We start from the raw sequence: 13,792 nt of genomic DNA on the forward strand, positions 1-13,792 counted from the left end.
TTTTGCAAATGAAAGATGTACTGTGCACAACGTATTTCACATTCAAATTTGCTAAGAAAGAATAACTAATGAAACAGATTCCCAACAAAATTTGGTCAAGATTACTTGAATGCTTCAAAACAGGAAGTTTCTAATATTCAACCAATGTTTGGAATGTTCTGTAAAAATTTCTAATGATTTTTTATCGATCGAAACGTCTCATGAAGCACTAAGTAAATCCTATCATAATACATGGTATCACCCAGATCTTATCAATGACCCCTATTAAATAGGAACGATTTCCATTTGTATTTGGCATGTAAACAATGTACAAACGAGCTACAAGCGAGGGGTGTGCTCTACAACGTTCACAGTGTCACACACAGGTGACGTTCATAAGTCATGGTTCTCTATCTCCTCCCAAGTCTTGATCGGCTAGGAAGAGACTGATTAAGTTTGAACAGTAATTAACTGAGTCATTGAGTTTAAAATGGAAAATCTTCACTGAAGAGCCTGATATTTCTGTAAATTATACTGATAAATGAATGTAATGAGGATGGTAATATGACATCTAGTCTAATAACAGGTTGATCAAACATTCTTCAAACTAGTTAAGTTACACAAAGCAATAATTACACTGATGAAAGTAATGCAATGTCTGATATAATATCAGGTCGATCGAGCATTCTACGACATTGGATATAGACATGTTAATCATGAGATGAAAAATCATAGTCTTCATGCCATTTGGGCGTTTTGACAGTCCTGGATGGCCGGCCCACGGCGAGACCAATTGGTGGGATGGGATTTGCTAGTTGGGGTGGAGCGGCTGGCGTTGAAGGTCTGACACGACTTGGTATTGCTGGTGGGGGCAGTGGAGTTTGGTCGTTCGGCGTTGTGTGTATAAGCTGGCGAGTGTGGTTGGCCGGCTTTACAGGCGTAAGTGGGGACGGTTGATCGACTGATGTTGGGTAATGTCGGTCAGCCAGCAGTTGTGGTTGGTCAGCAGGCGGGTCCGGCGGTGTTGATACGTGTCGGTTAGTCTCCTTCGGCTTGGTCGGGGCCGCGCTTGCGGGTGGTTCAAGGGGTATGCCACCATAGGTTATATTTTGCGGCTCTGTCGGGGTCGTAACCGGTGTGAACTTTCTCAGGAATTTCCGATTGCGCAGCGATACTCGGCCCGAGCCATCAACCTTTACCACGTACTGGTCGTACTGCCTTACCTCGACGACTGTCCCGGTCCTGTCCCATTTGGTGGGATGTGGGCCAGTTTGATTCTGGATGCGAACATGGTCACCAACCCGTAGGGGTGGCAGACGGCGAGTGTGTTGTGACCAAGTGTCCATCATGCGGACATGGCGCTTGCGTAGGGCTTCTTCCCTGGATGTCAGGGTTTCGCGCCATGTGGTGTGGGGGGTTGTACTTCCCAGGAAGGATAGGGATGAGATCGCGGATCGGGTGACCGAAGACGCACATGGCTGGGGAGATTCTTGTGACTGGGTCTGAAGTGCTCCTGTACTGGAGGACTGCTTTCTGAACGGCATCTGTGTCTAGGTCTCCATTTGTCCCCGTGTTGTTAGTAATCAGGCGCTTCATCGTTTTCACTCCGATTTCCGCTCGGCAATTGCTGTGTGGAAATGCTACTGATGACAGTCGGTGGTGGACACCCCAGTCTCTCAAGAACCCATGTGTTTCGGTTGCCGTGAATTCTGGCCCACCATCGCTGGCAAGTTCCTCAGGAATTCCGTACGTGACGAATACACGGCGCAGGTTGTCAATTAGTCCTTTGGCACCACTGGTAGACTTTGATATAAGTGGCCAGTTCGAGTATCGGTCCACAATTACCAGGTAGTGGGCGCCCTTGTGAGTGAAGTAGTCGGCACACATTGACTGGAATGGGTAAACAGGCAAGACGGGTGGGGTAGGGGGGCGGATGGTTAGGAGGGGGCCATGCGGTGGCAATCCTCACAGTTATCTCTAGTCGCCTGTATGTCTGCGGTAATGCCTGACCAGTACACTGATGCCTCTGCACGAGCAGTCATCATGGAAACACCCTGATGTGCCGAATGTAATGCGGATAGGACACCCTGGCGCAAGCACGTCGGGATGATAACACGATCTTTGAACAATGCGACACCGTCGAAGGTGATGAGCTCGTTCCGTAGGTGGTAGTACGCACGGAGGTGTTGTGGTATGTCATCTTTTGATGTCGGGAACCCATGTTCGATGAGCTCTGTGAGCGCGTGAAGGGCGGGATCGCTTGCTGTAGATTCCCGTACACGGTCCCAGGTGACCGCTGGAAGGGAATCTAGGGTTTTGAGGTATGCGGGCTCTTTAATCGTGCATGTGTCACAGTCCTTCATGCGTATGCCGGCAAGGATATCGTGGTGGACCGACGGTATGGAGTGGTCGCAGACTGATGTATTGTCGTCAGGGAGATACAGTTTTTCTGGGTTGGTGTCGCCTCTCGGATGACGTGAAATGGCATCAGCTGCTTTGTTGCGCATCCCTGGCATGTATACGATGCGGAAGCGGTAGCGCAGTGTCTTCTCCTTTAGGTTGCGCAGTCAGGGATTCGGGATGTCATCCAGGGTTCGGTTCCCCAACACCTTTAATAGTGGCTTGTGATCTACCGCAATGACCAGGTTTGAGCAGCCGAGGACAAAGTAGCGTGATTTGTCAAGGGCATCGGCTACCGCCAGGGCTTCCCCCTCTATCGCAGCATACCTGGATTTGGCTGGGTGCGTGAAACGACTCCCGACTAGGGTTACCTTCCAACCTTCGCGGCAGCAGAATGGCTTGTCTGTTGGGCATTGGCAATGTTTTTGGAATAGCCAGAACCCGATGCCTTCTTTAGACCAATCGGTCGCAAGGTATGTCGGCTTGGTTTTGTCGAAGATGCGCACCCCGTTGGTAATTTCATCTACAATGGCCTTTTTAGATGCTTGGAATGTGCTTTCAAGATCGTCGGTCCACGTAAATGCCTTGTCGGGTTTCAGTAGCTCGCGGAATGGGAGCATGCGCTCAGCCATACTGAAAGCATAAGACACTTGGTTTACTAGGCCAAACCACGATCGAGCGTCGGTAATGTTCTTCGGGCGTGGGAAGTCTGATATTGCCTGCAGGTATTTCGCACAAGGGCGCACACTGTCCATTGAGATGGTGAAGCCGGCGAATTCTACCTCGCGACAGCCAAACAAAAATTTGTCGGGATTGAGGGTGATGCCGTTTCTCCCGCAGACGTCGAGCCAAATGACTGCCTGGTAGAAGCTTTCCTCAATAGTGTCGACCCACAGTAATGTGTCATCAACGCATTTCGTCATGTCACGGATGTCGGATACTATCTCATCATATCGCCTTGAGTAGCCATCGCCTGACGCGGCATAGCCTTGTAGGCCGACACAGTATCGATATCTGCCCCAGGGTGTGATAAAGGTGGTCATGTGGCAGTCCTCCTTGTGCAGTGGTACACTGTGGTATCCATTCTAGGCATCGAACACTGTTTTTAGTTTCCCCGGTGGGACACAACGGGCCTGATGAAAGGGCGATTGGGTGTGGTGTGTTTCACGAGTGGCATGAGCATTGAGAGCCTGAAGGTCTACCGTCCTTCTAGGCTTCCCCGTCTTCTTGGCGCAGACTACGTTTCTGTGGCACCATGTCACCGGCTCTCCTACGGGCACTGGCTTGATAACTCCCATTTTGACTTCTTGGTCCAGACCTGCTTTCACGGTTTCTTGCCAGTGTAACGCTACTGGAATGGGGGTGTGATGGGCAACGGGCTTAGCATCTGAGTCAACCATCAAGCGCATCGGTGGGCCCGCCATCATGGGGAGGGGCTGGTGGACGCACGTGTTGAATGTGCTGGAGGCATAAAGTTCCTTCAGGTATTGTTGAATGGCCTCCCTATTACCTTCTGTGGCCGGCATGGGGATAGACGTAGGTTTGGGTGGGGGCGCCGTGCGCCGAGGACAATTGCATTGAGATGTTACGCCATTGTCACATGTATCATTTTGCGGTGTACAATTGTCTGTGGTTGCCGCACTGCACGACATCTCACCCAGTGTGGGGAAATCTTTGGAGATTATGCCAAGATCGACGCAGGCGCTGCGTGACAAGAACACTCTGTCGGTCGAATCCGTGACATACACTATTTGCCGAGATTCGGTTTGCGGATCTCCGGCGTGTGTTCCGCAGAATCGGACGATGGCTGCCCCTAAGATACGGATATCTTGTTTATTCGCAGCCTTCATTCTCATCGAGACCGGGAGCAGGTCCGCGGTCGTCAGGCCCATCTGCTCGATAACGTTAACCCCGACCAGACAACTCTGGCAACCGGTGTCGGCCATGGCAGGGAGTGTTGCAGGTCTTGCGTGCTTGACCGGTCTGAATCCCAGGGCGAGGTAATCCCCTGCATGGATGCTGAGTCGGAGGTTTATGAACGGCTGCGGTTGGGAGTTCCACCTGAGCCATCTGTCGCACATGTTGTCATACAGGTGGTGATCTAGTGCTAGCAACTGTTCACCGCCGATCGTTCGGATATCTGACATGGCACACAACTCTACGAATGCTGCCGTCTGTTCGTCGCATGCGTCTGTGTTGGCAGATTCAGCCGCCAATTTACTCCGGCACATTCGCTCAATGTGGTTATCGCGATTACATTTGCGGCACTTTCTACTGTAAGCCGGGCACTCAGTCTTCCTGATTCGCCAGGGCGCATTCTTGCCATGGCCCTTCTCACCACAGTACCCGCAAACAGCTTGTCTGCCACCGTCACTTGCATCCGTCTGACATGCATCACCCCTGTTTACCGCGTTTTGGCGCTTGATGCAGCGATAGGAGCTGGTGACAGTCTCCGTGCCATGACTGTGGGTGTCCAGCAATCGGGACGCAGACTGCTTACCAGACTCTTTCGCTTCGATGAACCTGATCGTTTCCTCCAGCGACATCTCCTGCCGCTGGTCGCTAAGTAGATCCAGCTGGATGTCCTGGTCAGCGATACCTCGTGCAAGCACATCTTTGATCACGTCGTCCGCAAAGTTTACGTTTAGTCCACATATGCACCTCCTGACGTATTTGCACGTGTTTGTTTGGGCCTTCACGCGGGCGTGAAATGCCCGTATTGGTTCCTCGCGGCCCTGTCGCATGTTTGAGAGAGCTTTTATCGCACTAAGCACCGCATCCTCCGATTCGCCTACCAGGCTCCTCCCCGCGGCGCTGGTGATGTCCTTGCGTAGGCTCTCCTCACAACATTCAAGGAGCTGTACCACAACATCATCCCCTTGGAGCCCGGTTCCCTTGCGGTATTCGCCCCAACGAGTTAGGAAATAGTCCCACTCCCCACTCGTGCCAGCCGCTGATATCGTTGGGCGCTTAAGTTTTTCAACCTTGGTGCTTGGCGGGTGGTATTGAGCTACTGGGCCCTGGGCATGAGTCGTTGTGTGTGCGTTCAGGAGCACTGCGGTAATGATGGGCTCTGTGGATGCCTCGGTTCGATAGGTGCATCCAGGCACTGGGCAACCAATGCTATGTGCGGCCATTTTGCTGCTTATCACTGTGAATTACCTACTAGGGAATTACTGACAGAGTGAATCACTTTAATCACTGTAAACCATTTGGATACTACTGACCTTTTGAGTCCTTTTTTTTCTGTATTCACGTTCTCCACAGGTTTGCGGGTTTGTTCATATCGTGGTGTAGGGACACACAATCAGGTAGATCTAGTAACAGACTTAACTTTAATACACAGCAACACTGTTCTTGACAATTCCCGGTTGCATTAGATTCAAGCCCATTCACTTTTGTTATGGCCACGTTTAGTTTACCCTTGGCTGGCACTAGTCACCATATTATCACTCAGCTCGTTGCATCACTTACAATAATGTTTTTTAACAATGACTTCTCCCTCGGATCGTTTGTACATAAATAGGAACGATTTCCATTTGTATTTGGCATGTAAACAATGTACAAACGAGCTACAAGCGAGGGGTGTGCTCTACAACGTTCACAGTGTCACACACAGGTGACGTTCATAAGTCATGGTTCTCTACCTATGTTTGTTATTTTAAAATCGACTTATGATTAGTACCAATATTACATTTCTTGAATACTCTGTTTGTGTATGATTACATTTGAAGAATAATGATTGAATGCGTACCTGCGGCTATTTGGAGTTTTCAGTGAATAAACAAAAAACGATCGGACACTTCTTTCAAGAAAAAAGTTTTATAGAACAGTTTATATAAAGGGATATTCTTATTTTTTATTTATGTAACACATGAAATAAAATCCAATAAATAGAATATATTCGATATCTTTTTTTCATCAGAAACAGAATACCGTATAAAAATTGCCAATCATGCAAATAGTGACATAAAGTACATAACTACCTTAGTCGGAATTGTATATTAGAGACAATAATAGTCTGTGGGCTGGATAGGTCTACCTAGCAACTCCACCCAAATCCCCGAAATTATGCTTTTAAGTACTTTCAGACATGCTGAATAAAAGGAAGATATGTTAACACAAAAAAACTGGGACTCGATACGTGTTTTTTTTTTTTTTTTTTTTTTTTTTTTTTAGGTTGAAAATTGCATCTCAACGCTTTATTGTACAACTTTGATAAGAGGGTAAAGTTATTTAAATGATCATTAAGTTTTTTTTATTTTTGTTGATTAACACAAATTATATATTATTGTATTGCAAATGTATGGGAGGGTCATAATAACGTAATCAATATACATAACACATTTAATGTGACGTCATAAGGAGTCATCTCAAAATTTCACACAAGAATTCAAATTTTAAAATTGCTGAATGAAATGTCTATATTTCCGCCATATTTATCGCAAAATGATTCCAGTTACCCTTTTTCATTGTTCAGATAAATGCTAGCTATGATTTTATAGTTAAGGAGTAAACAAAATTAAATGTAACTTGATTTGGAAAAGTGGAATTTACGGTATTATTCAGCATAGTAAATCTTCCAAACGTAGGGATATGGTAATATTTGTTGCATGCATAACATTTTTTTTATCACCTGATCGACTGAGACAAATATGGTACTATTTTGTTAAGAATAAATACGAAAATTCTTCGGTAATATCCAAGAACTAATGAATTAAATATTGTAGCCTCACTAAGGGGTCATCTCAAGATTTCATGAGGAAATTAAGTATTACTGACACATAAAAAAATATACTATTTTCATTTTATAGAAGTTGAAAACTTCATATTTATTTATTTATGGATCTCACGACTTTCACGCGAATAAGCCAGTGAAAAACATTGAAAACGTTAGTAAGGGTGGAAATTTTAAAATTAATTTGACCAGGAGTAGTGCGTGCAAGAGATAATGATGAAAATGGAGTAATATGTAGTAGAGGTGGTTACTGGAGGAATGGGAACGGTTGTTTACGGTAAACAATTAAGAGTAAATGTAAGTGATTCTGACGATAAAAAATTTGAAACGCAAAGTAGGTGATACAAAGAATTTAGATTGTCATATGTAGCGTTTGAAAAGAGTTGGGAGATATCTACACAGTAGAAGTCTAAGTTTAATTTATAGTGAGATTTTTAGACTAGTCGGAAAGAGTAATTGGAATAGAATGGCCATGAAGTTTAGGTTTAAGTTTGTTAGAAGTGGAAGATTTTGTGGGTTTAGAGCACAAGTGATGAGTTTTTAGTTGCTTAAGTTTTTTTGTTTTTTTCTACAGGTAGTCAATTATTTCCTTCATCATCTTGATTAAGTAATCAAAGTATGATAAAGTAGGAAACCTCTCTTGTGTTTTTCATAAGCCATTATCTTTATAAACAATTTAATTGTATACATACATACATACATACATACATACATACATACATACATACACACATATTATAAACATATATGTATATATATATAAATATATATATATATATATATATATATATATATATATATATATATATATATATATATACATATAAATATATATATATATATATATATATATATATATATATATATATATATATATATATATATATATGTGTGTGTGTGTGTGTGTGTGTGTGTGTGCTTGTATGTTTGTGTGCGTGTGTGAGAGAATGTTTATATTCTACCAGTGGGAAATATTTTTAAATTTTATTCTTAAGTGCCATATAAATTGCTAGCTCAGAGTTATGATAGAAAAAAATATAACGACTCTTCTAAGACTAAAATCTTGAGTAGTTCTGGGCGGCAACGGGATATAAAGTGAGATGGGTGTAGGCATACATGGGTGCACTGATGTAGTGGGCGAGGTTGGAGGGAGCAGGTGATAGAGGTGTGAAAATGTAAGAGCTGGTATTGACTAAGCATTGATAAGTGACGTCAACTAGAAGTTGGTAATGGGTGAGGAAATCCGCACCGATGAGAGGCGGTGTAACATTGGCAAAGATCCAAACAATAGTGTCAGCATCAAATAATCATGTGTAGGGATAGCAGATCCATTGGCGGCCACCATGTGGACATCAGCAGTCTTAAAATGACAGGATCACACCCTTAAGAGGGAACGTGGCAGAAAGGAATGACAGGTACCAGCTTCTACCAGATAGAGCCCATTTTCATGCAAAAAGAAGAGTAAATTTAATGAGCAGGCTGCCATCAAAGGTGATGCAATGGGCTACTTACACGCTATTTTATCATTGACAGCCAGTAGCACATTTCTTAGTAGCAGCCCCGTATCTGTAGTGGTAGTAGAACAGCTGAGGGTGAGCATCATCCAGTGAGTGTGCAGGTGTGGAGAGGCATAGCTGGGTGATGGGTGGCTTCATCACTGCCCAAGCATATCACAAGGTAGGCATCGATATCCTACAGCATTTATCTAAGCATCAGTTGGCATTATATAGTTGTCCCTTTCATCAGGAGCCCTTCATGGGCAATGTGTCGACATTGGGAGGGGCGGCTAGCATAGGTTCCGGTAGGCCATGAACCCAAAGGGCTTGAAATGTGTTCACTTCACGAGGAGAGCTGTCTTCACCAGGCTGAAGGTGAGTAATACTGATCATTTCTCAGAGGGCCATCGGTGCCTTTTGATCCCTCAACTGTTGTTAAGAAAGATAAAAAACCTAGGATACACGGATATTGGTGACAGTAAGTACTGCTCCAGGAGGCATTTGAAGGCATCATACTGTATGTGGGTATCCCTATGCTGGCAAAGCTAATCGAAGGTATTTTGGAAAGTGTCATTAGGATTGCTGCTAGGATGTAGTCTACTTTGCTGTCTGAGTAAGTCATGCCCTTGATGTGGAGTGGAACCATAGCATGCTAAAAAAGGCAAACACATTTCTGCTGGTCATGGTAGCAGCATAGATAGATTAGTCAGGGTCGGTGGTAGTCATCTCCAGAGAATACGTCAGATTAAGTGGTGTGCTAGGAGCGAATCTGCGTGTTCGAGGCACTTCTTAGGGTTCACCAATGTGACAGGAGTGGAGGAAAAATTGATATGAAGACAGCTCCCAAAAACTAACTTGATTTACAGAAAACACAACTATTTATAGGCTCCCACAGGGTCATATAATGGTGATAATTGCATGTGTACATTCAACAGTGTTTGTCAAGAAGGTTAACACTAGCATAAAAATAGACAATATAATTAATGGAGTTCTTTTGCTTGAGGCTACAATCAGACACACTATTCTATATCATTACACTTCCTCTTTTTTTTAAGTTTTTATAGTTTATATAAGAAAGATCTATTTTGATATTGTTACTGTTCTTAAAATATTTCATTTCGATTGTACATTACTTCTCCTGTATTTTATCTATTTCAGTGTTTCCTTTCCTTATTTGGCTATTTTTCCTTGTTTGAGCCCTTGGGCCTATTAGTTCTTGCTTTTCCAACTAGGATTGTCGTTTAGCTACTACTACTACTACTACTACTACTACTACTACTACTGATAATAATGATAATAACAATAATGATAATAATGATAATACAGTTGAAATTAGCTTGTAACTTCAACAATTTTTTGACATGGAGTAAGATGACAGTCGAAGTGTAAAAGAAAACGTAGATAGGTAGGCATACTTCTTTACTTGTATGAGCATTGCTTACTGCACGTGCATTACAACATACTCTGCTTTGCTGTTTCAGCGGGTCAGACCCTTAGTGCGGAATTAAACTTTTGCATGCTGAAACTAAGCAATCACCTTTGTAATTGCAAAGGCCGAGAGTTTCACTTTGGAAGCATAGATAGATGAGTCAGAGTTGGCTGTGGACATTATCTGAGGATATGACATACGAATTGGTGAGCTGGGAGGTGGGATGGTTGTTAAATTATCTCCATAGGCTACCAATGTGGCAGGAGTGAGGGAGGCATGAATATAAGCCAAGCTCCCAAATAACTAATTTATGCAGCAAAAAACACAGGTAATTATAAGCCCCATCATCGGTGTCTATAAATACCTGTATTGTTTGCTAAATGAAATTAGTTATTCAGCAGCTGGTCTTTTATTTTCATGCCTCCTTCACTCTCACCCCATTGGTAACCTACGGAGATAATTAAATACCCATCCCATCTCCCAGAACATTTGATTGGTGACCTATAAATACCTGTGTAGTTTGCTAAATAACATTAATTATTTGAGAGCTCGTCCTATATTCATGCCCCCTTCACTCCCACCACAATGATAACCTACAGAGATAACTGAATACCCATCCCAACCCCCACCCCACTGCATCATCTGGCTTCTCCTCCAATGATGTCCACCACCTACCCCAACTAATCTGTCCTCGCTACCAAAACGAAACTCTCGCCATTTGCCACTAGAGATGCGTTTGCCTGGTTTCAGCATGGCGAGGTTCAGTTCCACACATGGAGTAAGATGGCGGTCACTGTGTAGAAGAAGACGTAGATAGGGCATATTTCTTTATTTGTATAAGCGTTGCTTGCTGCACTCAGCTTTGCTGCTTGAGCGGATCACACCACTGGTGTGGAACTGAATCTCACCATGCTAAAATCTGGCAAACATATTTAGTGGCAAAAAAATTAGAGTTTCACTTTGGCAGCACGTACAGATGAGTCGGGATCAGTGGTAAACATGGTAGTTGGATACAAAACACTTTGATGAGCTCGGAAGTCTGATGGGTGTTCAATTATCTCTTTAGGTTACCAATGTGGTGAGGGTAAAGGAGGCCTGAATATAAGAGGATGTCCTGAATAACTAACTTTATTCTCCGAACAACACAGGTATTTATAGGCCTCAAAATAGTCCCATAAGAGTGACAATTTCATGTGTACATTCAATGCCTTTTGTCAATAAGATTAACATTGGCAAAAAATTTAATAGTATGATAAAAGTATTGAAAATAGAGTTGAAATTAGTGTGTAATTTACATTTAACATCTTTTGTTGTTTAAGACGATTGGAGTCAGATCACATTTGTTGTGCGTGCAGTATAAAGTAAACTAAAAAAGGGCATTCTTCTTTACTTGTATGTGCATTGCTTGCTGCATGTGCTTTACACCGCTAAACATTCCCTAAAGTGTATTTCTGACAGACTTGGAAAATTAGAGTGAAATACTGTTATACTTCAGAACTGTTTCCCTTAACATTTGGAGTACTGATCTAGCCAATTGAAAATAACAGGAGACTAATATAATATATTAAGTGAAGTTACTTTATTTCTTAATGGTGCTATATCTGAGGCTTTTGCATTACGAAATTGTCTTCTAGTAATTCGGGTAAATTTATTCAGATAAAGATGATTATAATACTGTACAGTATGCAGCAAAAGTAGTGATACTTTTTTATTTTTGTACTAGGCAAGTGTTGTTCTTGTTGCCACTTAGTACTAAAGTTCATATTTCACTTTGTAAACATGCGCATGTATGAGGAAACATTGGTCCCTTGTAATGTAGAATCTTATCCTTGAAAAATATGAGATCATGAAAGAAAACATTACATGCTAAGATAATATTTCAGAACAAATTCTAAATATGTTACCGAAGCACGAATTCCTTAGTTAACCAAGACTCCGTGGGATACTCATTCAAACTTATTACTTATTTTTTTCTAATGTTGTTTTTTGTAAAAAGCAAAGGTTATTTAGAATCAGGATTTCAAAACTTCCAATAAATCATTACAAGTCATAGCTTAGGACCTAAGCTTTAGCTTAGTCTCACGGAGGAAAAAATATAATAAGTAAGCAAGGTGGTGAGTTATCTACGCCATTAGAAATTTATCTTTCAATCATCTCACACTTACTTTACGGACGGAAAACTAGAATCAGGTCAGACATATTCATCTATAGTTATCCTGTGGAGGATCTACAGAAAGACAATAACCACATATCTTGAATAATAATGATAATACTACTACTACTACTACTACTAATAATAATAATAATAATAATAATAATAATAATAATAATAATAATATGGCTCACGAGTATACACACAGAGAGGAAGAGAGGGGATTAATATTTAGTTTGTGAGCCTAGATTGTTTATTTCTTCTGGCAATAATCTCAACCAATCTATTACAAATATTTTCTTTATGCATAGATTTCCAGAACGATAAGCAATGGCTTTTAATGACTTGTTTACTATTGAGAATGAAATATTATTATGAAAAGGAATTGTCTTTTCATCGTTATCCCTACATTAAGGGGTCGGATGTCTTTTGTGCCCTATCCAATGCCGTCTATCAAAGGCATACTCTTCCACCAAACCTCTTCTCTCATTATCATCCTATACCTTATCCTGCAATCTAATTCTCTGCCTCCCTTTTTAAATTCCCCACTGACAGGCTCCTCCCAAGCCCTTCTTACTCACTTTCCACCATCCATCTTCAACACGTACCCACACCATCTTAGTCGTGACACTCTTATCACCACTGTAATCTTTAAAATGCCTGAAATTCTTCTAATCATCATTTTCTTATCATTCAAGCAGTGATATTCCCATAATCCACCCCAGCATTTGCATCTCTGTTTTCTCAAGCTTTGCTTCTTCTTTTCGTCTTAGAGCCCACGTTTCCAATCCATACTGGTCTTATTTCCGTGCTATAGATCTTCACTTTAGCTTGGTTGGCATTTTCGTATAACATACCACTCCTGCTACCTCCATCCAATTCTCCCAGGCAGCTTTTATTATTAAATCCCTCCTGATTTATAATAAAACCCAAGTATCTAAATTGTTCCACCTGTTTTATAACCGAGCCTCTACTTTCATGTAAGGCTATCCTGTCCCTACCTTCCTTACTGCTTACCATAGTTTCAGTCTTACCAATATTTTCCCTCAAGACATCCGACTCCGAAGCCTCTTGCCACTCTACAAGCCTTCTCTATAAGTCTTCATCATTTTCAGCAATAATCACCAAATCATCTGTATATAGGAACTCCCACAACTCTTCATTTCTGATCTCTTCACTTAACACACACAAGACCAACACAAATAAGAACAAACTTCATGCTGGCCACTGGTGTAATCCAGCACTAACTTCAAAGATTTCTGTCTCCCCAACAGTCCTTGTTCTTTTATACACCATCTCTACCATTCTAAACAACCTCGACTTTCCTCTTCCTCAGGACCAGAATATCACTTCTTTTTGGTATTCTATCATAAGCCTTCTCTAGAACTACAAAAGCACAAAAGAGCTTCTGGTTTCCCTGTAGTCTATTTTCCTGTAACTGCCTTACTATAAAAATGGCATCCATAGTCACTTTCCCCCGCATGACTCCATACTGTTGTTTCTCAATATTTACAATCTCTTTCAGTGTTTCTTCTAGTACCTTCTCAAAATCCTCTGTTAGTTTAATTCCCCTGTAGTTACCACATTCCATGATATAA

This window comes from Palaemon carinicauda, chromosome 7, assembly GCF_036898095.1.
Source record: "Palaemon carinicauda isolate YSFRI2023 chromosome 7, ASM3689809v2, whole genome shotgun sequence".
NCBI classification, from domain to species: domain Eukaryota; kingdom Metazoa; phylum Arthropoda; class Malacostraca; order Decapoda; family Palaemonidae; genus Palaemon; species Palaemon carinicauda.